Genomic DNA, 26409 nt, shown 5'->3' on the forward strand with positions numbered 1-26409 from the left:
TTGCCCAGTGTGTTCTTCATTTTCAAACAACTGCCATCTAGCTGTGTGAGCTTTTTCACATTCTGTCTAAATATCAATAATAATACCGTCTCCAGAACCACCACCCGAGTGACGTTTTTCAAGCAGCAATAATATATTCCGTATCCACTGCTGTAGTAGTGTATACGTTGACCTTGCAGTCATTGTTTCAATTTGTTTGCCCAGTGTGTTCTTCATTTTCAAACAACTGCCATCTAGCTGTGTGAGCTTGTTCACAATCTGTCTAAATATCAATAATTAATACCGTCTCCAGAAACACCACCTGAGTTGTTGTTGTTGTTTTAAAAATAATGCCAGGCAAAGGCAGGCCGCCACGCAGAGGCACTAGGGGCCGTGCTGCTATGCTATCCTGTGGCCCTAGGAAATTGCCCAGTTTTAAAAAGGCAATGACCCTGAACTCCCAAAATGCTGAAGAGGTAGTTGACTGGCTTACACAGCACACCCCATCCTCTACCGTTTCTAACTTTACCACAACATCCTCATCCTCCACTGCTATGGGCACCCCACGTAACACTTCCTCCACCACCGGCGCCCCTTCTTCACTGGAGTCAGAGGAGTTATTTTCACATGAGTTTCTTGAACTGAGTGATGCGCAAGAGAAGATGAAGGAGATGAGGACGTTACACCAGATTTAATTCTGGCAGAGAACACAACAGAGATGGACATAATGAGTGATGAGGAGGTCCCCGCTGCTGCTTCCTTCTGTGAGCTGTTAGAAGAAATTGATGCATCTGAGGAGAATGATGATGAGGAGATTGATGTTTTGTGGGTGCCCAGTAGAAGAGAGCAAGAGGAGGATAGTTCAGATGGAGAGACGGAGAGTCAGAGAGGCAGGAGGAGAATAAGACTTAGAAGAAGCAGGGAGGACAGCTCGCAGGGAACAGTAGGGCAACAACATGTATCGGCAACTGTGGTCAGCCGGCCAACGCACCCGCCATTGCCGCCAACGCCGCCAACTTCTACTGTTACCGCCAGATTGCCAGCTTCAAAAAGGTCAGCAGTGTGGGATTTTTTTAATGTGTGTGCCTCTGACAAAAGCGTTGTAATTTGCAATGAGTGCAGTCAGAAACTGAGTCTTGGGAAGCCCAACAGCCACATAGGTACAACTTCTATGCGAAGGCACATGAACGGCAAGCACAAAGCACTTTGGGAGCAACACCTCAAAGGCAACAGACAAACTAAAAGCCACCCTCCTTCTGGTCCAGCATCTTACTGCTCTACCTCTGCTGTCCTTGACCCGTCTGAACCACCCTCCACTCCGCCTTCCACCTTGACCACCAGTTTCCATTCCCAGTCATCTGCCCCCAGCCAAGTTTCTGTGAGGGCCATGTTTGAGCGTAAGAAGCCAATGTCTGCGAGTCACCCCCTTGCCCGGCGTCTGACAGCTGGCTTGTCTGCACTCTTAGCCCGCCAGCTTTTACCATACCAGCTGGTGGACTCTGAGGCCTTCCGCAAATTTGTAGCAATTGGGACACCGCAGTGGAAGGTACCCAGCCACAATTTTTTTTTCAAAAAAGGGAATACCACAGAATACCACACCTGTACCACCATGTGCAGAGCCAAGTCACCGCATCTCTGTCACTTAGTGTTGGGCCAAAGGTCCATATGACTACTGACGCATGGTCCTCCAAGCATGGTCAGGGCAGGTATGTCACCTACAGTGCCCACTGGGTGAACTTGGTAATGGCTGGGAAGCAGGGAATGTGTGGCTCAACAACAACAGTGGAGTTGGTGTCACCGCCACGGATTGCACGCGGTTCTGCCACCACCTCTACTCCTCCTTCGCTCTCTACCTCGTCTTCTTCCTCCTCTGCTGCTGGCTCCTCCTCCTCCACACCTGTGCACCCCCAGCTCTCCTAGGCTATTCGACGTGCCAGGTATGCCGTTGTCATGCTGTCTTGGGGATGACGTGCCTGGAAAGCAGAAACCATACCGGATCTGTACTCCTGTCATCTCTGCAGTCACAGGCCGATCGGTGGCTGACCCCACACCAACTGAAGATCGGAAAAGTGGTGTCTGACAACGGAAGCAATCTGTTGGCAGCACTGAGACTGGGCAATTTAACACATGTGCCCTGCATGGCACATGTTCTGAATTTAATAGTCCAACGTTTTGTCTCGAAGTACCCAGGATTCCAGGACGTTCTCAGGCAGTCCAGGAAGGTGTCGGCCCATTTCAGACGTTCCTACACAGCCATGGCACGCCTTGCTGACATTCAGCAGCGGTACAACATGCCAGTCAGGCGTTTAATTTGCGACAGCCAGACTCGCTGGAATTCAACGCTCCTCATGTTGGAACGTCTGCTGCAACAACAAAGAGCCGTCAATGAATACCTGTTTGAACTGGGTGGTAGGACTGGATCTGCAGAGCTGGGGATTTTTTTCCCACGTTACTGGGTGCTTATGCGCGATGCCTGCAGGCTCATGCGCCCTTTTGAAGAGGTTACAAACATGGTCAGTCGCACCGAAGGCACCATCAGCGACCTAATACCCTTTGCTTTCTTCCTGGAGCGTGCCGTGCGACGAGTGACAGATGAGGCTGTAGACCAGCGTGACGAGGAGCAGGAAGCGCACGATTTCTGGTCGGAATCACCAGAACGAGCCCAGGCACCTGCTGCAACGCAGGGAGAGGTGTCAGAAGTGGAGTCAGAGGAGGAAGGTGGCTTTGTGGAGGAGGAGGAGGACCAACAGGAGCAGGCTTCCCAGGGGGCTTGTGGTGACCTTTTGGGGACCCCTGGTCTTGTACGTGGCTGGGGGAGGAGACCGTGGATGATGTAGTCCTTGATAACGAGGAAGTGGAGATGGATACCTCTGCATCCAACCTTGTGAGAATGGGGTCTTTCATGCTGTCATGCCTGTTGAAGGACCCCCGTATCAAGAGGCTTAAGGAGAAGGACCTGTACTGGGTCGCAACGCTACTAGACCCTCGGTACAAGCATAAAGTGGCAGAAATGTTACCAACGTACCACAAGTCCGAAAGGATGCTGCATTTACAAACCAGCCTGCAAAACATGTTGTACAATGCTTTTAAGGGTGATGTCACTTCAGGAACTCATCAACATTCCAGGGGCAGAGGTGCCAGTAATCCTGCCACGAGCGCACCTGCAAGGACAAAGCACTTTGGCCACTCTGTAACGTCAGACATGCAAATGTTTTTCAGTCCAAGGCAGCGCCAGAACCCTTCTGGATCCACCCTCAAAGAACGCCTCGACCGGCAGGTAGCGGACTACCTGGCATTAACTGCAGATATCGACACTCTGAGGAGCAATGAACCCCTGGACTACTGGGTGTGCAGGCTTGATCTGTGGCCAGAGCTGTCACAATTTGCCATGAACCTCTTGTCTTGCCCCGCCTCAAGTGTCCTCTCAGAAAGAACCTTCAGTGCAGCAGGAGGGATTGTAACTGAGAAGAGAACTCGCCTAGGTCACAAAAGTGTGGATTACCTGACCTTTATTAAAATGAACGAGGCGTGGATCTCGGAGGGTTACTGCACGCCGGAAGACTTGTTCTGACTCCCCATGCAGCTGTCCTTCTCTGCACGCCTCATGACTCCACACACAGCTGTCCTTTAGCGTCCTCCTCCCTCTGCCACCGTTACAAACTAGGGTGCAAACCCTACTGGTTTCATTTGAATCCAGGTAAATCATGAGTTTTTCTGGCCTCTGTGCTTCAGTGGCTGCGACAAAATTTTTTTATATTTTCAGCATTTATATGGCATATTTTTTCTGGCCTCTGTGCTGCAGTGGCTGCGACAAAAAAAATGAATATTTTCAGCATTTATATGGCATATTTTTTCTGGCCTCTGTGCTTCAGTGGCTGCGACAAAATTTTTTTATATTTTCAGCATTTATATGGCATATTTTTTCTGGCCTCTGTGCTGCAGTGGCTGCGACAAAAAAAATGAATATTTTCAGCATTTATATGGCATATTTTTTCTGGCCTCTGTGCTTCAGTGGCTGCGACAAATTTTTTTTATATTTTCAGCATTTATATGGCATATTTTTTCTGGCCCCTGTGCTGCAGTGGCTGCGACAAAAAAAATGAATATTTTCAGCATTTATATGGCATTTTTTTTCTGGCCTCTGTGCTTCAGTGGCTGCGACAAAATGTTTTTATATTTTCAGCATTTATATGGCATATTTTTTCTGGCCTCTGTGCTGCAGTGGCTGCGACAAAAAAAATGAATATTTTCAGCATTTATATGGCATATTTTTTCTGGCCTCTGTGCTTCAGTGGCTGCGACAAATTTTTTTTATATTTTCAGCATTTATATGGCATATTTTTTCTGGCCTCTGTGCTGCAGTGGCTGCGACAAAAAAAATGAATATTTTCAGCATTTATATGGCATATTTTTTCTGGCCTCTGTGCTTCAGTGGCTGCGACAAAAAAAAATTCATATTTTCAGCATTTATATGGCATATTTTTTCTGGCCTCTGTGCTTCAGTGGCTGCGACAAAAAAAACATAATTTTTCAGGAAAGTACACATGCCTAATTTCTCAGGGTTCTGCAACAGTGGCAAAATCGCATCTTTTATGGTCACCGCAGGTGATCAATAAAGTAGACCAAAACTGGGCCCACACTGCAGAATCAGTGTTTTTTGGTTCACTTCACTGTACATTGAATTACCTCTGCCTGACCGTGCACGTGCACACAAGCACGGTGACTGCTAAACACACCACTACAGAAATATTGCCACCAACAAGACGAACATCCTGGAGGTGACAAGCTCAACTAGTAATTAACAACTATTATTTGCTCACTTGACGGTATCATTCATGAAAGCTCTTTGCGTTTTTTTGCGTTGCAGTAAGCGCCGCGTGAACAGGCTGTAACCTTTACACGACTTGAATGGCATGTAGACGCCGGACGTTTTAAAGCAGTTTATTACACAGGTTTAGAAATGTAGTGTGATTTCTGCCCTTTACAGCACAAAACGCAGCGCTGTGTCAACAATGGATTTTTCAGATACATTTTTGCCCTTGATCCCCCTCTGGCATGCCACTGTCCAGGTCGTTGCACCCTTTAAACAACTTTAAAATCATTTTTCTGGCCAGAAATGTCTTTTTTAGCTTTTAAAATTCGCCTTCCCATTGAAGTCTATGGGGTTCGCGACGTTCGCGAACCGTTCGCATTTTTGACGCAAGTTCGCGAATATGTTCGCAAACTTTTTTTCCGACGTTCGCTACATCCCTATTAGGCAATATTTGCCCAGGCTAATGAAACAAGGCCAGCTTACAGTCTACTGTGTGCATTTACAGTTTCATGAGCTGCGCATATTTACATAACTTGTAAAAAAAAATATTTTCCCTGTTTGCATTTCTGAAAATAAGAGACATGAATAAAGATTATTAATCTTTAACCCCTTGTACAGTTAGTTCCCTTGGATTAATCTTGGCTTTATGCTTTTTAAAAATGTATTTTGGGATTGCTGATTTATATTTGTAGGATACAAAACTTGTCTTGTCTTGTTAGCACTACTTTTGCTGGGAAAAAATGACAATGATCAAATTCAAAGAATTCTTGCTAGCCACTCCCCTTTATAGCTAGTATGAATTGCAGTGTATATGGTACATCAGTGCTACACAGGTTTTTTTCTACCCAGGGCATAGTTTTCCTTTTATTGTTGTGCATGTGAGTTTTGGGTGGGTGATTTGGAGCAACATTTATCTTTTAAAAAAACGTTATTTTTTTTTTAGCTCCCGTGGCCCTGCGCCATTGTTCCTGCTAATCAATTCGTAATTCAAGTGTTGGTTTGCACTACTAAGTTTAATTTTAAACCGTCTGGTAAATCTCACCTTTTTTGGTTATTTATTTTCTATAGTTTTTTAATTATTTGCCTCCTTCTTCTGACTCTTTCTAGCTTTCAAATGAGGGTCACATCTCAAAAAGAGCATTCAAAATAAATGCTCTGTAAGGCTACAAATGTATTGTTATTGTTACTTTTTATGACTTCTCTTTCTATTCAGGCCCTCTCTTATTCATGTTCCAGTCTCTTATTAAAATCAATGCATGGTTTCTAGGGTCATTTGGACCCTAGCAATCAGACTGCTGAAGTTGCAAACTGGAGAGCTGCTGAATAAAAAGTTAAATAACTCAAAAACCTCAAATAATAAAAAATAAAAGCCAATTATAAATAGTCTTGGAATGTCATTCTCTGCATACTATTAAAAGTTAGTTTAAAGGTAAACAGCCCTTTAATCTGATACTGGAGATGCTAGGTGAATGTGAAAGGGAGTAAAAGCCATTGCAGGCTATAAGCCTCCTGTACCTAAATGCACTGATGATCTCTCTTTCAGATAAGATACTTTCTATGCAAGGTTTGATCCACAAAATAATACTCCTGCAAGAAAAATGTATCCTCCTCCTCCGAATAGCCAAGTGGTCTGTCTGAATATAGTTGAGGTATGCACCATGATAGGCTATGAAAACAAACAATAGTAATTGCAGTTTGTCACCTTGCAGTGAGAACAGTCACATCATACTGAATACGATGCTGTCATCTCACTGAATCTTACAAACACAACCTGCGGGGTGTTACAGGCATTGTCAAGGTTCAGTAGATACAGGGATAGATGCAGGTGTATTCACCAAATCCATACATTTTGGATTTAAATCAAAAGTAATCCCCCATCATCCAAAAATGAACCTTAAAAAATTCTACCCCTCATTTCTTCAGTGCTCAGAGGTTCAGATTTGGTTGAGCCAGGGGCTCAGAATTTGTCCAAATAAAAGTTTAAAAAATGCAATATTGCTGTGATTTGCCCAAATCCCAAAGTAAATACTGGAAAATGTAGCAGTTTCTCTTGGCTGTATTCCTATTGCATTGAAAAGACAGAGACTAATTAAAAGAATTACTCTACCGAATGAGTCACTTTCATAGCAATGAATACATGACACAGCTTGCATAGTCTCTTCTGCTGCCTAGAAACCATAGCTACAGAATTTGCAACTACAATTGGGTACATGGGGCCTAGCAAAAATTATATCATATCTTGGAAGAAAAATTCTAGCATTTTCCAATTTTAGGGGATAGTACTAAGAAACAGTGGTATCTGGAGTGCTCTGTGTTTATGACCCATAAGGATAGGGGGCCTTAAGCATATTTTTGCTACCATGGGCTTGTAGCTAATAAGAGGCACCAAGTATGTTTGGGTCTAGTACCCCATAATAAATACTGAGAATGCTGGCTTTTTATTATCAGACCATAAAATGCTTGCTGCTGATTGGGCTACTGGAAGCAAAATAAACTTTATGTTTGTTATTATGTCATCCCCACTAACACACATACTGTATGTATACCACTATTCACTTCCACAAACTTAGTTTGTTGCTCATGTTCCAATGTTATACTTGTACCCATAATGCATTCATAGAGGGGCTAAATATTCTCCAGCCCACATACAGTGAAGATAAACAATAAGGAATGGCTCCATGTGTGTCCACTGAACTTTACTTTTAATTTGACGATCTGGCACTTTGCACTTAAGATGAACTATGTTTTCCGAGCTATTGTTTATGAACAATGGGTCATTTCAGGCACAGTGATGTTATTCTGAAATAAGTGAATTTCCAAGAGGACAGTGAAATCATATGCGACATGTGTTCATGTCCAGCACCACTCTCCCTTGCCTTCATTGTGGAGCATGCGCAACACTCTGAGCCTAATGTTTATGAGTAAGTTAATCGGACATGGGGAGGCAAATCATCAAAGCTGATTTTATAATGCACATGCATTGGGGAACAGACAATTTTTTTAAAAAAAAAATCAATGATTTGGGGTAAATAATGAGCAGCATATGGGATAGCATTTGTGATTTTTTTAATAAAGCATTTTGGGAGAGAAATGGGAATAAACTATTTACTGGCAAGGGGTGGATGAAATACTTGCCTTTATGGAAAATTCAGGTTTTTTTTTTAACTTTTTGTTGGAGTATTTGAACTACTGCCTGGTTGCACGGTCAGTGGAACACTAGCAACCATTAAAATTCACAACTGGAATCTAGGCAAAGTCAGTTTGCAAATTGCCTTTTTCAATTAAAAGTTACTTTTCAAGGAAAACTACCAGGCCGGGATTTGTGGTGAGGCCACAAATGCCCAGGCCTAGGGCGGCACATTTGTATTTCCAGGTTCCAGCAGGACACCCAGAACAGAGTTAAAGTGGGAGAAGCGGACCTAGTGGTGAGTTTTCATTGCGAGTTGGGGTAAGAGGCATACGTGCGTGTCCATCGGTGGTGCACGTTGGGGGTAGTGTGCGTTTGTGCATTGGGGTAGCGTGCGAGTGTTTTTTGCAAATCCGGCGCTGCAAACTACCCCTTTAAGAACCCAATGAGGAGAGGCAAGCTAAGCTAAGAGAAATGAGGGGGGCCCGGGGAAAAAGGAGGCCTGGACTGCCGGGTCTGTTTCCTCTATAGTTACGTCACTGCTCTAATGACTCTTACCTAAATCGGGGAAGCAGAGACACGGGGCGGGGAGTGGGCAGTCAGGACAGTAAGAGGCCGGAGACTGGAAGTGGGTGGGAGGATGGGGATTGGAGTGAGCTGGGCCCCCTCTGAAGAGTTTTTTGCAGGGGGGCCACTGATCTTCTGTATGATTAGAAATATATCAAGCATATATGATAATAGATCTCTGGTGACATATTGGGAGGAGGACAGGTACTGCGTGTGTAACCAATACTCACCCAAAGTGGCCAAATAAAAGCTCAGGTGAAGTCAAATAAAAAAAAATAAATAAAAAAAAAAAAAAAGGTATAAAGGCATTGACAAGGATAATTGATCAGCTCTTTCCAAAAATAACTCTTGTTATAAAGTAAAAGTGCAGAAACTGGCAAAATGTAATTACATTCTTTTAACAGAAAGTTCACCTTCTGATAATTAGTTTGCTGTAGAGAGAGGTAATGTAACAAACCTTGCACTTCGGGCTTTGTTTATTTAGTGACTCTCATTGCAAGGCTAGATTGTATTGCTACTAAATTCATCTAGTTCATTTTGCAGTCTGTTGTTTAATCCTTTCTGTGACTGTGGTCAGCTCATTGAGCCATGCCATGTGTTCTGCCAGCATATAAATTGCACAAATCAAAGAGCAAACATGAAATTGTGAAGCCCTAGAGCTGGCACAATAGTGTTTTTATGCAGGCATGCAGGCGCTGTAGATATTCAGGCAGTAGGTAAAGCACTTTCACTATGGTCTAAAAATGATTATTATCTTTAAAAATGTTCCCTTAATGGAGCTCTGCATAGATTGCTACTGTTTCAAATAAGGGATGGGTGTGTTCTTATGGTCCTTGCCAGAAGCACAGAAAGAGAGGGATAGCCAATCACAGTCATGCAAACAAAGACATCATCATAATTTATTTATATAGCACCAGCAAGTTACGCATATATATATATATATATATATATATATATATATATATATATATATATATATATATATATATATATATATATATGTGTTTATTTGTTGCAACAATAAAACATATGTTTTTCAAACATTGCATTTGACTTTTCATTTTGTTGTTATCACATTTTCAGTCAGAAACGGAACTAGAGGGGGGCAGCCGGGCCCCTGCCCCCCTCCGTAAACCCGGAACTGGCCGGGATATGCATGGCGAGCGGACTGCCGGGGGGCCCTGAGGGGGTGCGGGCCCTGGCCCTGCTCCCCGCCCCTGTTTTCAGTAGTGCATATTATTGGCACACAAATAAAGTCATCAGTTACAATGTTGGTATTAAAGAATTGTATAATATAAATCACATAGGGAATAAAAAGAAAAAAAAAACAATCATAATTATAACATTCTATTAAAATATTTTTTCTATTGAAAATTAATATGTTAAACCTTGGTGCTTTTTGTAATATATCAAACCTTTATTATGATATTGTTTAAGGTAATGAAATTTGTCTTGAGGTTATATTCTACCTTTATTTATTTTGTAAGGGTTGGTCCTAGTCAAAGGGTAGCAATTTCATTTATCTAATTTGTAACAGGAAGGAGGGTTATTTTTTAAATTCTTCCCAAGGTTTCCAAGTTGTGATATGGGTCTCTATTTTGTTCTCAGTTATTGCAGTTAAATAGTGCATTTCTTGGATATGGTTGAGTCTAGAGACAAACTGTGTTAATGAGAGCGTAGGAGGGATCCAATTTAATGCTATAACCCATCGAGCAGCAGCCCATAATTGTAATAATACATAGTTAGTTGATTTATTTAAACCTGGGAAAGGGTAGTTCAAAACACATACTTTTTAAAAGAACATTCCTTCTGCATTTGAAATAGAATAATGCACTGGCACATTCTTGTTTTTACACATGTCTCTTTGAAAGAAAAGATTTTTCCTTTTTCTGTAGGTGCATTGCAGAGACTTTAAAACTGGTATAAATAGGAGCAAAAATGTAGTCTAGTGATCCCTTGACTGATTTCCTTATTTCCATGTTGACGGCTCCTTTGTTAAAGTGTGTGAATAATCACTCACCTCCCCTGTCCCCAAATGTCTTCTGGCTGCGAGAGATATTCATATTCTTTAGTTATATAGTACCTTAAAATTTTTGGCAGGAATTAATAATGTCATGAAAAGTTAAATGCAATGAACAGATTAAGACTGAGAGCTTTATTGGCCAACTTATTTGTGGGTATGCAGTGCCCTCCGCTGGCAAATTACTTTCCCTTGTATATGAACAGTAAGATAATGTAGATTTGATGCCAACTTTTAAATTGCCTTGGGCTTTGATATTCAGCACAGGCTGCTCCCAGCAAAGCAGATCATACATACAGTACATAACAAACATAACACACAGAGGGTGTGTTATGTGGGGTGGGGGGATTAGGTTACACCAGGACACCAGTTCTTATTAAGATTATTTTTTTTGTTCTGCAATGCTAATAGACATGGAATTAGATTTTGTGAACATGAAAATTACTATGCAAAAAAGAGTTATTGGGTCAAAATAAATCATCCTGTTAATAACAGTGTGTCTTCATGTACTTCCTTCAGGGAATGATACAAAACGAGTTACTGAACGTTCAAACTGTTGTTCACCTTCCAAAAACTTTTTTTCAGTTTACTTGCTTTCAGATTGTTTATCAGAAATACAGACTTTTTTCTCAATTGCTTTCCATTTTTTAGTTTTTACCTTTTGTCCGAAATTGTTAAAAAAAAAACCAACAAAGTTTAATGTTCCTCCCTCTGGTGTTTCAGCTCAGTAATTCAGGTGCAGAATCTGAACTGTTTCATTTAGCTACATTAGTTAAGCTGGCCAAGATTTTTAAAAGATCCGATCCTCCTCGCGAGACCACGATTATCTCGGAACGAATTGTCCATCAACTAAAAAGACCAATTTGCCAGTAAAACAAAGGGGAGTTGCCTGCTTGGCCCTGCAAACATAGATAGATTGCACTGGGACCGACAAAGATTTTTTAACCTGGCCGATCAATTTCCTGACAGATGTCAGCCAAAAAATCATAAAATGTTCAATCGTTCGAATCCCACTAACCACACGATAATTTCGAAGGATTGGTTGGACTTCGCTAAAATCGGTCATTCGGCAAGAGAAATCTTTGCATCTATGACACCCCTCCTAGAACTGCTTCAGAAGGACACAAGAAAGTGGAAAACGAAAGTTTAAACTTCAATAAATAATAGAAAGTAATTGAAAAAAGTCTTTATTTCTGGTGAACTATCTGAAACCAACTGGACTGGAAAAAAAAGTGTTGGAAAGCGAACAGCCCCTTATTTGATTTTATTATAAATAAAATCTAGTAAATTGTAGTGAATGTTTACTAGATATGTGTTACAAATATTGCTAATTTCTTACAGTTGTTTATAAATATGTGAGTTCCTTAGTCTATGTTTCTGGTTGCAAACAACTCTGCTTTAGTATGTTATAGAATGCTTAATTATTAGCAAATTTTCAACTGGTCTTCATTATTTATAGTTTTTTAATTATTTGCCTTATTCTTCTGACTCGTTCCAGCTTTGAAATGGGGGTCACTGACCCCATCTAAAAACAAATTCTCTGTAAGGCTACAAATGTATTGTTATTGCTACTATTTATTGCTCATCTTTTTATTCATGCCTCTCCTATTCATATTCCAGTCTCTTATTCAAATCAATGCATGGTTGCTAGGGGAATTTGTACCCTAGAATCCAGATTACTGAAATTGCAAACTGGAGAGCTGCTGAATAAAAAGCTAAATAACTCATAAACCACAAATATTAAAAAATTAAAACCAACTGCAAATTGTTTAGAATATTACTCTCTATATCATACTAAAAGTTACCTCTCAAAGGTGAACAGCCCCTTTAACTCCTCTAACGCTTTACAGACGGATACCAATGATATCATACAAATGTGTATGGAGCCTCACCAATCCCGACCAATTTCCATGTACTGTGGTTATTAGTCAGTTTAAGTACAGGGCAGATTTAAATAATTTATCTGACAACGACCATATAGGCCAGTGTATAATACATTACAAATGAGAAAGTGAAGAGCAGTCACAGCTTTTGTTCACTTCCTACTGTTCCGATAATTGGGGCTGTTTGCCAACATATATGGTCATCTCCATCCAAATTTGTGGGTCAGGGGATGTACCCAATTGGTATTACCTTAACTGACTGATTCCATTCAGAAAAATGTATTTCCCAGCTGCTAAACAGCATGGTTTAGTTGTAGGCTGCTATAAAATGTTAGACTATGGAAACACATTATTCACTATATTATTTAACTTATAGTTAAACACAATTGTTAAACACAACTAGAAATGTGGTGCATATTTATAGCAATAACAATTCTTTGTACAGAATGTTTACACTTTAAGGAGTGCACCCATAACCTTTGTTTTATAATTAAAGAATTAAAAAAAGTTATTTGAAAATGAAAAAATTCTAGGCAACACTTTTGATAGACAGTTATTACTCAGTAAACAGTTTTCATTAGTCAATCATTCTCCCTTGTTTTATGGCTTTCACAAACAGGCGTTTATATCTGCAAACCTGCGCAGCGGATTTTTTGCATTCCACTAAAAGGCGAACAGAAAAGTCAACTAACCCCATGCTTCTTTATATGGGAACTCTGCCCACAGGAAAACATTGAATCTCAACATTTAATGTGAAGAGCCAAAGTCTGTACCCTCCAACCTTGCACTAAATACTTATATGTCTGTTTAATGTAATTCATATACTGCCTGTTTTGTGCATATAGCTATTGCTATGTACAAAGGCGATTGTAGTGAGAACTGTTTAAACTCAGTTCTTCAACCTTGTTGTTATTACTCATTACTTTTTTTATTACCTTATTATGAGAAACATTTGCATTTAGGGTATTAGGAAAATCAATGGTTTTATTCCATTTTCTTCTACCCCATGGTCCTAACCACTGCCCTTATAACCTGAATAGGATAAGCATCTATAGTATAGATTATAGTGATTCTCTATCAATATTCTTTCAAATAAAGATGTGAAAGTCAGCACAGCATGTTTTTTTTCCAACAGACAAGAAGCATGCAAAAAAAAAAAAAAAAAAAGGTTCATCTTTACATTAAGTACATCCCATAATCTGAGCACACAGCCTTAGGGACAGACAGGCCGGCAGCCAAGAAAGCTCCCTGTATGCCAGATAGTGTTTAGAGTCAGCTGCAAACAACTGGTTTGAGAAACAGCAACTTGCCTTACAGGTGCAGGAGACAGAGTTGATATATAATCCCACAGATTGGCCACTCCAGTTTTCATTTGTCATTTTATGTTACTAGCTATCAGTCAAAAAGAAACCCTAGAACACTGTAACAATATTTATTACATCTGTAAAAGGTATTTCACAACTGTAATTATATTCTATTTTCCAATCACATGTGGGTCACAGCACAACATTAAATCAGTATTCATTAATAATTATGTAAAGCAGCAATTAAGATGCCAATGCATTGCACTGTCCTTCAGCAGATCATTTCCCATATGTGACTACTACCTTACAGCAAGTCTTTCCCACCCAGACGTACAATGCAGTTGTAACTTTGTAGTGTAAGAAAGGAGAAAGCGAAATCAGATATTATTGCAAAGTATGTTTATTCACACACTTTGCAGTTATATCTGCTTTTGGGTTTCCTGTCCTACACTACAAAGTTACATTTGCATTGCACTGTCTATAATGTAAGAAAATATGCATACAAGTCTGAATAATACTAATTACCCCCCCCAGCATCCCCCATTAGCCACGATGCTTATGGAGAGCCAATGTAATGGCTGGCCATGGTTTTAAAGGGCACAGTAACTGATAGGTGATGTTTTCCCTTTAATATTGTATTTGGGTTCTTCTAACAGAGTAGAGTCTCTGTCAGGCCTAACGTTACTAGTCAGCAGACAAATTTCACTCTGGAGAATCATATAACTCATACAGTCATCTTTTATTATATAATGCACAACATGTTTCGATTCTAGTGATTCTTCATCAGGAGCTCAATAAACTATGTACATAACCCAAATCTGTATGAGATTTATGGTTCTCTAGAGTGAAATTTCTCTGCTGACTGGCTATGATTTTAGAATTTTTAAGGCAAGTGTGTTCCTTGCTTTGTATTGTCATTGCACTAATTTTGGGAAAATAGAATGAATGTATTAAACAAAACATATGTTCCCATTACAACACTATTCTGTCAGTCCTTTCACAACTCTGAGCTCTTGCATCTGTTGTACTTATACTAGAACGAGCACAAGGCGCACAAACTCAGGCTCAGAATAGCCCTGCACTCCATCTTGCTTACATGAAATAGTGCACTAATAAGGGAGGTACTGATGAGTGCCCATGTCCCACCTACATGCTTTCCCCTACACAGCAGGTGCAATTTGTACCCAAATGTGCTCTATTTACTACCTAGAGCAAAAAAGGGGTGCAAAATTGTGCCACTTAGCTCATTCAAGATGCACTTTCCAAGATCTGTATATTGTGCCAGATTAAAAATTTGGAGGAAAGTACAGAGCACAGCACTAGCGGGTGCAAGGTAGCCATAACAATGGCAGGAAGTAAGTACAGGGCTTCTGTACAGTCTGTGCCCGCCAGCGCTCCCTAACTTGTCATTAGATCTGAGTACTACAATCGAAATGTTCATCAGGGTCAAACAAGGATTTTAATTTGTCTTGTTTCAAAGAAATTAAGGCTTTTCATTAACCTGGTTGTTTTCTGTTTCATATTGCAAATATGAATTATGAATCCAGTATTCCAGGGAAAGGTACATTGTTACAACATGTTTCAGATTCAATTGTATTCTGTATTGTATCTCTGGATGCTTGTTTTTGCAGATATTGCTTTATGTGTTCACGGGATAGAATGAATGTGGACCTAAATGTGGAATTAAAATTGGACTTTTGCCATTTTTAAATGTGAATGTTTATTTCCTTTGATTCAATATACAATATATACTGATATTTGACTTCTTGGCTGAGAGCACACAGGTCATACAAAATACACATGCGGAGGTAAGTGGAGCTGCTCCCACATGTAGCTGCACTGTTAGGCACAATTGGCCTGAGTGCAGTTTACGGAGCAGAAATCCCCCCCCCCTCCGTCCTAAAAAAATAACATGTGTCTTTAGGATGGGTCTCCACTCCCTGTAGCTGCTGTGCCTATCAGTGGAGCTACACACGGAAAGGGATAGGAGAAAAATGCAGGTGGAGACAAGCAGACCATATGGCCTGTGTGCCCTCAGATTTAGAGGAACTTTGGGGCAAATTTACTAAAGGGTGAAATTGCCAGCGTGACGACATTTCGGGACTTCGCCGATTTACTAAGGGGTGCTGGTGTAACTTCGCTAGCGAAGGAGATAGACTCTAGCGCTACTTCGCACTCTAACGCCAGACGAATTTTCGCTCTGGCGAATGGATGTAACTACGCAAATTCACTGAGATGCACGTTACCTCTTGCACCAGACTTGCTATCGCCACCTCAGACCAGGCGAAGTGCAATAGAGTAGACAGCAGTTCCCAAGTCCCAAAAAACGCTGGGGACTTTTCAGTTTTTCAGGGTGAAAGGCTGCAAAAGATCGTAAATTTTTTTTTTAGGGTTCCCGGCTTTCCCCCTACATTTCCTGTAATGTATTTGCAGCAACATATACATTAATTGAAATTTAACTTCCCGCCGTATGCAAATTAGCCAATGTTAGCGCAACTTTGCTTTGCTTGCCTAATTAACGCTAGCAAAACTTCGTCATCGTTCATCACCCTGGATGCAAATTCACATTTTAGTGAATTAGCTTTGTCCTGGCGAATTTTCACCTGGCAAAGTGTGGAGATGTGAGAGAAGCCGTCGCTGGCGAATTTCCGGAGGTTACTGAATTTGCCCCAATTGCATTTAATGTCTTTTTCATTAGGTGTTTTATCTCATTAAGTATGTGAATTATTACTTGCCTTTAAATTGTGTTACCATTCACTGATCGTATACTTGGTAAAGGGGTGTGCCCCCGAAATGTTGCATATCATGAACTAAATCACATAGGGGTTTACCCCGCATGCAATTTGTTCTGCTTTGCTAGCTTTTATTGTAAATGTGTATTAGGAACATATCAACAAAATCTGTAGATACTCTTTATGCTTTTTATTGAGTAAAGCATTTTCTTGTTGTCTCGTGTATATTATTAATTATCTGTACTTACAGAACCCTATAACTAGTTCCCTCTGGCTGCTCCCTAATAGATCCCAGGTTACACTCACACCACAGAGCTTTCTCCCTAGCTGGGCCCTTGCTGTGGAAGATGATGCTTATTTAACTTTGAATAATGAATGTGTTTGTCCTCAACAGTCATAATTCATTATACCACAAAGCAACATATCACATATCAGTGCAGGCTTCTTTTATGGGTTACTCCACCTTACCATGCCAGTTTAAGTTCTAAACCCCACTATAGAACAAGGCTGTCTAGACCTGTAATGCTGCTGAATGTAACACACCTGCTCTATTTGTGCTTTAAAAATGTAGAACATTTAGTGTTTTAGTGTTTTCAAAGAAAATAAAATGCAAAATGCAATGGTTCCTCCAGTTTATCCTGTAAATGAGCTGCAGCCTTTTTTAACTCTAAAATTCACCATGAATGTCTGGAAATGGTTAAAGAAGATGCTGAAAGGATCCATTGCCTGGCCTTGGAACCAGAGCTAAGCTAGACAAGGTAGTGATGAACAAAGAAAGTTTTTAAAGGTAATACTTAGTAGCAAAAATCAGACTAATAACTGTGTATCTTGCAATGTAGAAGCCAACAGGTGATTCAGTGAGGTAAGTTATTATTATTATCTGCTCAAAATAGCAAATCAATTGATTAGAACTGACGTGAGAGCAGTTCGGGTCAAATTTGGTGGGTGGGATCAAACCCAAGGAGAAGCTGAAAACCCATGGGTCAATACCTGCCAGTCAAATAAGCAGCAGGCTAACTAGGCCAAGTGCTATTCACAATAACAGGACAACTTGAAAGGTGAACCATAAAAACAACCCATTGTGGCAAATCTCTTGTTCTCTGCTTCCTACAAACAGTACAGCTGGAAATAATCATTTCAGTATCACGTTAAATCTGCGTGTGCCCCAATTCACAGAAATATATGAAGTCCTTGCTTAACAGATGCGGCTGTTAATAGTGTCATTATTACATAATTAAGACTGCCTATTTAACCTTCTTGCCATAACTGAGAAAGTCAGATTATCAGATTTGAGAATGTAGCTCTCCTGCATGTTTTTATTTTTGACATTTATATATGTACATGATATATACTGTACTGTTTATGCTCCAGGGAACAATAAGAGCTAAAATAATTTGTGGCATGGTGTGACCTAAATATATTGCAGTGTGTATCTTGTACTACAATCCTGAAGGTGCACAAAACCTGAAACAGATGTTAACTACACAAAATGTTAATAAGAGGATTCTGGGTACTTATTTATGCCTTTTTTGCAGCTTTGGCAGGGATCTACAAAGTATGTTTGCCCTCAGCTTTTACTTAACTACAGCAATATGCATTCAATATGCAATATGCAGTCATTGGATGGTTGAAGTCTTACTTTAGCAAAAGCAGGTCAACTCCCATTCATTGGTTCTTATCCACCTTCCATGTCTGTACCTTACCTCTCCCTGCTCCCCATTAATTAGTTCAGCATGGCCCCATGTGATTATATAGGACTTATTTGCAATTTAAATCGCATGGCAGTGAGAAATTGGGTTGTATATGTTTGCAAGAAGAATTTAATGGGAAGATATTGGCCATGCATGTTTTTAGAGGTTTCCAAATGAGCTGTTCTTGCAAAAACATGCCCACCTCGAGTGGGCAATATTGTGTTTATCCAATTGTGGGTCATGGGCTTACTGATCAGATCACAAGGCCAGGAATGCAGGCAGTGGTATCGAGGACCACATCAACGAACTGACGCAGTCCTCGATCCAATGGTATTTTTAAGCCAACCCGATCAACATCATACACTGGCCCATACAATGGCAGCTTTTATTGGCCAGCGTATGGCAACCTTTACATATTAGAAATCCGAAAGAAGTTTCACCATAAAAACACACAAAGCTTTAGACTAGGTGCTTTAATACAGATGGAACTCCAAAGTGACTTCTATCATCATTCTTACATTTTTTAAACCAGGGGTCACATTATTTATTTATTTATTTTAAATACACACGCGACATGTGATAACAGCAGCTAAACACCAGTTATAACCAATGACATCACTGAGCATTAGATGTCACCATTAGATACTATTTTAAATTATACAAACAACAATGGGTGGAAGGCCAAAGCAGACACCCATGCCAGAAAATGAGAATCACTCCGACATTTCAGCGAGAAAGCCATTTTCTGGCAAGGGTGTCTGCTCACTTGTACAGCCTGGTATTCAAATTACAAATTTGTGGTATGTAAATGCAAAAAAAACAAAACTTTTTCTCTAATATGCTTGATTTACACTGATTGTACAAAGTATTTTTGTGGATACATTTATATTACATAAAAAATGTTTTTAAGAATACCACGTGTGAATATGTTAATCATTTTTTTAGTGTGCACGCCCTGTGTATCTATAATATACTATTTTAAATTACCCAGTCATGGAGTTTTGAGTGACTTCTAATATTCGTATTCTTTGCAAGAATATATACAGTATATACTGTATATGTATGTATATATATATATATATATATATATATATATATATATACACAGTATATATAGATTGATATATATATATAGATCGATAGATAAAAATGCTCCACTGACCGCTATAATTATAACTTTTTAAAATAGCATAGCCATCTTCTATAGTACAGCATTAAAGATGCTAGCAAAATGTTACATTCTATTCAATTCTATATGTTGCAATGATCTTTATGTATTAGAATGCAATCATTAGAGAGCAACATCACAATTAATATGTTTAGTTACGAAAAGGAAAAAACAGCTATATATATTTATAGCAAAATCTAGTCACGTTGTGTAGCACAGAGCATTTTTGCAATTGCAGGAATTTTATTTGGTCAAGCAGGAATTGTAATACTCTTCGAACAGGGTCATTTTTTTGTTCCTGTAGCTACAGCACTCTCTTCTGGTGAGAAGCAACACTGATGCAATAGACAGCACCCTGTACAATTTATCTGGAAATCTGCAGAGATATGTTGGTATTTCAATCCAATTTAGTTACTGGTGATGTAACTTTCATCATGAGCCAGTATGAGGAGTTAATATCTCTTATTGTGTCCATTTTGTGTTAAAAAGCAGGCCATCTGCTCAAATAGCTTTCACATTGTGTCTATTGTAAACAAATACCTATGGAGTTGGAGAGTAGGGATTTAGTTCCTTTACTGCAAGGTGTTTGCTCCAACTACAGGCTAGATCTGTAGGAAACTGGCCTAGGGCAAGGATCCCCAACTTTTTTTTACCGGTGAGTCAGATTCAAATGTAAGATAAGTTGGAGAGCAACACAAGCATGCAACAATTATGGGCTGCAATTGACTATTGGTAGCCCCTATGTAGACTGGCAGCCTACAGGAGACTCTGTTTGACAGTGCACCTGGTTTTTATGCAACCAAAGCTTGCCTCCAAGCCATGAATTCAAAATTAAGCACCTGCTTTGAGGCCACTGGGAGCAACATCCAAGGGGTTGAGCAACATATTGCTCATGAGCCACTGGTTGGGGATCACTGGCCTAGGGGACGATTTCCGATCCATTGGTTTGGCATACTCTGTTGAAGCTGGGACTTTCTAATTGCCTAGGGCCATGAAGTGTTTATCTACACCACATTTTCTCTACAAACATTAAGTGATGAATCATTAGATATGCAGGTAGAAACAAAAATGTCCGCCTCTATCTGACAATTTAGCATAAAGTTTTGCCAATGTTCAGGTCCCTTTAGAGGTGCCTGACAAAAATTTTACTTTCTGTCCAATCGGTGAGATGACCAATATGCACGGCTTCCCACCATACACATATCAAATATTGTACAAAATCTTGTATTGTGTGATAATATTGCTGTTTGTGTCACCACCATAAAGTTGGCCATACACGGACAGAGACTGCGGTATGGATTTTAGAACGAGCCAATAAAATCATCTAATTATTGTTACACTGATAGGGTGCAAACAATCATAAAATTTATGTGTTTTGACCACATTGCCCCAATAGTCAATTGGGCAGGTATAGAAATTTTTGCCATGAAGCAATATAATCAGTCTGTGGATGGGACAATGTCTAAACAAACCTTCACTGTGCATGGCTTCATTTTGAAGGGTTGAGCAAAATGTCAGCTTAAACAAAGGAATAGATCATCAGTTAATATATGTATGATCTTCTAACCCTTGATGGATTAATTGTTTGTTAAAACAATTGGCTAACGGATAACATGGCCAGCTTAAGGGCAAGAGCACATGGAGCATAGGCTCTACTGCTCTCAGACTGCATATTTTTTGCAGGCTGAGAGAAGTGGATCCACTCCATTCCTCATCACTATTGATTTTTATAAGATCTGCTAGCGTGCAGTCACACAGAGACGAACGGTGCAGAGGTTGGCCCGAAAACACAAAAGGAAACATTTCCAGGCTGACCTCTTCTCCACCCCGTTGTGTGTGACTGCACACAAACAAAAACAGTTCAGATGGATAAGGGGGTGCCGAGTGGATCCACTTCTCTCAACCTGCAAAAAATACACAGGCTGAGAGCAGTGGAGCCTATGCTCTGCGTGCCATTTCACTAAGACTAGCTAGCTAGTATGAGGCATAACAAATATACTTAATTATAAATATCATATGACCTTTTTTGTATTGTATTTTGTTACATATGTTTTTGCATACATCTGTGCTCACAGAGCTCTTTTCAATATACAATTCTAGACAATAATAAAACTACAGAGGGGAGGGAGAGTGGATGAGAGAAAGGTAAGTGAGGTTTGTTTCCACATAAACACACAATGATGGAGTTTTAATCCTTTTCTTCTTCAAGGTTGTCTCAGCTGTTGTAGTCCCAAAGCAGTCTGTGGACCAGCATGCGCCAGTCTTGGATAGTTATCCTTTCCCTCTTCAGTAAGACAAAAAAAACACAAAACGTCCTTAACACAGTTGATAAGGCGCCAGGTTTCCAGGATTGCTCTTTTCATATGGGTGCCCTGAAACATTCTGTAAAGCATCACATGTTGCATGAGAAAGATCAGGTGAGTTTGCAGTGAGTCCTGGACTAGACTCCAATAAATCATTGGTTCTGATCAAACTGTGGATTGTTGTTGGTTTCCACCAGTCAGGCTTGACTTTCTTCATGTGCATCTTTTAATGTATGTATACTGGAAACAGGGGCGCTCCACCAATGAGGCAAGTTGATCCACTCGCCTCAGACGGCAGCGCCCCCTGGTTACCAGGGGTGGCAAAAATGCCGCTCCTGGTAACCAAGAGACCAATTTCCGGTTTTCAACCCAGAAATTTGGCTCTTCTAGTGCAGAGAGCGCAATTGCGCTCTCTGCACTAGCGTTGTGCAGCGCCCCGACCCCCTCCTGTGCAGAAAATGTGAGCGCAACGGAAGGTGCCCGCTTAGGCGGCATAAAGGCGTGCATCGGCGCTGACTGGAAAGTTGCTCAGAATTTTCATTTATATTTTCATAACGCAAAATACTGATGGACATTCTGATAAGGAATTCTTTGGATCATAAAATAATTATGTGGAATTATTTTGGCTCCAAATGCATTGTTGGCAACAGAAGTAACCAATATAGATTATTTCATTATTATAATTATATTTGCATCTTGCCCAGAGATCAAATACAGAGCTGCTGAGCAGAGTAGCTCATGTGTAATACTGAAAGAATGCTAATGGTCCAGGCTTATGGATGCCATTCCATGCATTCTCACTGCCTTGCTACCAAATGAGTAAGCAGGTGCAACAAGAAGAACTGGTACCAGTGAGTTTACCTAAAACACTGTAGGCAATAAACCCTTGAACTAATTAATATTGCAAGATGTTTTTTAAAAAAAAGGGCATTATGCCAAGTCATCTCTACATAACCAGAGTTAAGGGAGAGGAGCCCCTTGGTAAGGTATGAAGTATAATGTCCCCATATGTGGAGTAGAGGATGTCCAAGTACTGCCATCCGCATGTTGCTACAACCAACAGCATTCCCACCAACAATAGGCTACGACTCCATCTGGAGTAACTAGAGGGGGGCGGGCCCTGGCGCAGGACGCGCAGCCGGGCCCCCGCCCCCCTCCGTACACCCGGAACTGGCCGGGAATATGCACCGCACATCGGCGCGCGGACTGCCGGGGGGCCCTGAGGGGGTGCGGGCCCTGGCCCACTCGCACCCCCTGCTCCCCCGGTAGCTCCGCCACTGAGATTGCCAACTCCAAACCCAGGGTGTGAGGGGAGGTTCTGAAATAAATAGTGACATAGTAACGTAGGGTGTACTGTCCATTGAGTTGAACATTTTGTGTCTAAGTGAAAACTGCCTAACTGATTTATCCAAAGGAGGGCAAAATGAAAAGGGGGAAAAAACTCCTCCCTGACCTCAGGATGGCAAATGAACTAGTCCCTGGATCAGCTTTGTACTACATGCTAAATTCAGTAACTGTATTTTCTTGGAGACCCTTCTTGAAGCTATCTAATGTATCTGCCTGTGCAACTGATTCAGGGAGAGAATTCATCTTTACAGCTCTTATTGTAAAAAAAATTCCTTTTCAGATATTAAAAAAGAAAGGTTAAATTAATAGGGGGTGTCAAATGTTGGGGCACACCAGAAGGATTATAATCACTTAGCCTAAATCAATAACATCATGATTGAGCACTGGAGACCAAAACTGCACTGCATATTCTAGACAGGGCCTTTCAAAAAACCTTGATTGCCCTTGCAGCTGCTGACTGGCATTGCCTTCAACAGCCAGGTTTATTACCCCCAAGTACCTCCTTCTCCATTATGGATTTGTCTAGTGCAGTCCCATTAAGGGTATAAGTGGCTTGCATATTTTTATGTCCCAGGTGCATGACTTTACATTTATCGACATTGAATCTCATCTGCCACTTAGCCATCTAGATTGCCAGTTTGCCAAGATCCTGCTGCAAGGATGCCGCATCCTGGATGGAATTGGGCTGCATAGTAGATATTTACAGATAGATAGCATGCATATAAATATGTGTTAAACATGCCATATGCGAGTGAGCAGTGAAGAATTCTGGATACAATCTATGCTTTGTACAGGTATGGGACCTGTTATCCAGAATGTTTGAGACCGGGGTTTTCCGGATAATGGATCTGTGTGTAATTTGGATAATCATACCTTAAGTCTACTAGACAATCATGTAAACAATAAATAAACTCAATAGTCTAGGTTTGCTTCCAATAAGTATTAATTATACCTTAGTTTGGAACAAGTACAAAGTATTGAATTTGTTATATTATTACAGAGAAAACATTTTTAGAAATGGAGTCTATGGGAGGCCTTTCAGTAATTCGTAGCTTTCTGGATAATGGATTTCCGGATAACAGATTCCATACTTGCATTACTATTATTTTGCAAAAGAAGGCTGCTAAACTTGGCCAACTTTTGGCATGTTTATTCTGTGCAACCAGAGAACATACCACCTTTAGTAGCACCCTGCGTTCCTTTTATAACACAGGACACTTAATTCAGAGTCACATTGTGCAGAAGTCTCCATAGGATAATGTCCATTATTAGGGTCCCCTCCAAAGGCACCTTGTCCCTATTGCAAATGTTGCAAATGAGGGTAATATTAATGGAGGTGTAAAGAAAGGGGGCACAAAATCATTACCCTGCCTAGGGTCAAGTTAGTTCTCACTGCAGATCTGTCTTTTTGCCTAGCTTCTAATGTCCCGTAGCCATATTTCAAAGAATATTTCCACATGTGAAGCCTGACAGGGCTGCCTTAGTAGCAGTGCTCCATATTGTTCCTCTAATAGCTGCACTGATTACAATACCAAGGATTTCCTTCTTCATGAATACTCATTGTTCTTTTCATTTTTTTCTCCGCCTTTGATTGTTGGCATAAAAGGTCAGATGTAATCTAGAATAAAAGACAGAAGCTTTTAGATTTCACTTATTTCAGTTCACTTATATCATTTATGTGCATTGTAAATCCTTTACTGGTCTATTCTAAAACGCCGTTTTCATTATTCCCAAAAGGTTACATTTATAGTATTGTCTGTGCCGTTTCACATGCTAAGAAGAGAGCATAGTATGTCTTAAAAGGGTTGTTCCCCTTTAAACTAACTTTTAGTATGATGTAGAGAGTTTAATTCTGAGGCAATTTGCAATTGGTTTTAATTTTTGTATTATTTGTGGTTTTGTTATTTAGATTTTTATTCAGCAGCTCTCCAGTTTGCAATTTCAACAATCTGGTTGCTAGGGTCCAAATTACCCTAGCAACCATGCATTGATTTGAATAAGAGACTGGAATATGAATAGGAGAGAGCCTGGATAGAAAGATGAGCAATAAATAAATAATAGCAATAATACATTTGTAGCCAAACGTATGTTGCTAGTGAATGTACTTCATGACATGGACCAGAAAAAAACATCACTATGGTAATTTAGAGCCAGCACAGAAAATTATACTACTGTATAAATCTATAGTACATATTAAAGAAGAAGATGTTTATTTTAGGGATGCACCGAATCCAGGATTCGGTTCGTGATACGGCCAGGATTCGGGCTTTTTCAGCAGGATTCGGCCGAATCCTTCTCCCTGGCCGAACCGAATTTACATATGCAAATTACGGGCGGGGAGTGAAATTGAGTGACCATTCGGGCTTTTTCAGCAGGATTCGGATCCTTCTCCCTGGCCGAACCGAATCCGAATTTACATAAGCAAATTAGGGGCGGGGAGGGAAATCGAGTGACCTTTTATCTCAAAACAAGGAAGTTAAAAATTGTTTTTCCCTTCCCCACCCCTAATTTGCATATGCTGGTTCTGGCATATGCAAATTAGGATTCGGTTCGGTATTTGGCCGAATCTTTCGTGAAGGATTCGGGGGTTTGGCCGAATCCAAAATAGTGGATTCGGTGCATCCCTAGTTTATTTGGGCCTCACTATTCCTACAGGGTAAAGCATTTGGTTACACAGAACCCTGAAGGCTCAGAAAGGGCTATGCTATGCGGGAGTAGACAGGTGGGGTCATTCAGGAATCTATAGGAAACTCATGGTTTATTGCTACAATATTTTAAACTGATTTTTTTTTTTTTATACAACAGGTACAGAATCCATTATCTGGAAAGCTGTTATCCAGAAGGCTCTGAATTACAGGAAGGCCATCATCCATAGACTCCATATTAATAAAATAAATTGTTTTTTTTTGTCTGTAATTATAAAACTGTATCTTATACTTGATCCCAACTAAGATACAATTAATCTATATTGAAGGCAATCCTCCTGGGTTTATTTAATGTTTAAATACTGTTTTAGTAGACTTAAAGTATGCTGATCCAAATTACAGAGAGATCTCTTATCCGGAAAACCCCAGGTCCCGAGCATTTTGGATAACAGGTCCCATACCTGTAGTTACCTCATTCATTTACACATTTTAACCCAACCATAACTTGGCTGAGAAAGTCCATAACTTAAAGTAACTGCATTAGCATTTGCAGAATATCAAATGTGATGCTGCAGAGGTTTCAGCCCTACACATTGCTTCATTTCCAAGTTGATTTAGGGGGAATAGGACACAAGGTGATTTGGAGTATTTTTTCACCTGTACCTGCATGAGCGAGGGACAATATGTATATTATTGTCATCACCCTGGCAATTCAATGTGTATGGGGTAATCTGAAACCTCAGATGACTTTTCTCATGTCTTTCCCAAAGAGTGCAGAACAGTTTTTTTTTCTAATGTAAATAGGAAATAGTTGCAGTGTCCATAAGGAT

The 26409-nt window shown here is 40.3% G+C and overlaps 1 long non-coding RNA gene across 1 annotated transcript in view; it reads left to right on the forward strand.

The window, feature by feature from the left end:
- Positions 1-25779, forward strand: part of LOC108714277 — a 44591-nt gene extending 18812 nt beyond the window's left edge. The window contains exons 2-3 of the long non-coding RNA XR_001935338.2: positions 21494-21701; positions 25740-25779. This is a non-coding gene — a long non-coding RNA (uncharacterized LOC108714277). The remainder of the gene's footprint in view (positions 1-21493; positions 21702-25739) is intronic.
- The last annotated feature ends 630 nt before the right edge of the window (positions 25780-26409 follow it).

Source organism: Xenopus laevis, chromosome 4L (genome assembly GCF_017654675.1).
Source record: "Xenopus laevis strain J_2021 chromosome 4L, Xenopus_laevis_v10.1, whole genome shotgun sequence".
In the NCBI taxonomy this organism is placed as follows: domain Eukaryota; kingdom Metazoa; phylum Chordata; class Amphibia; order Anura; family Pipidae; genus Xenopus; species Xenopus laevis.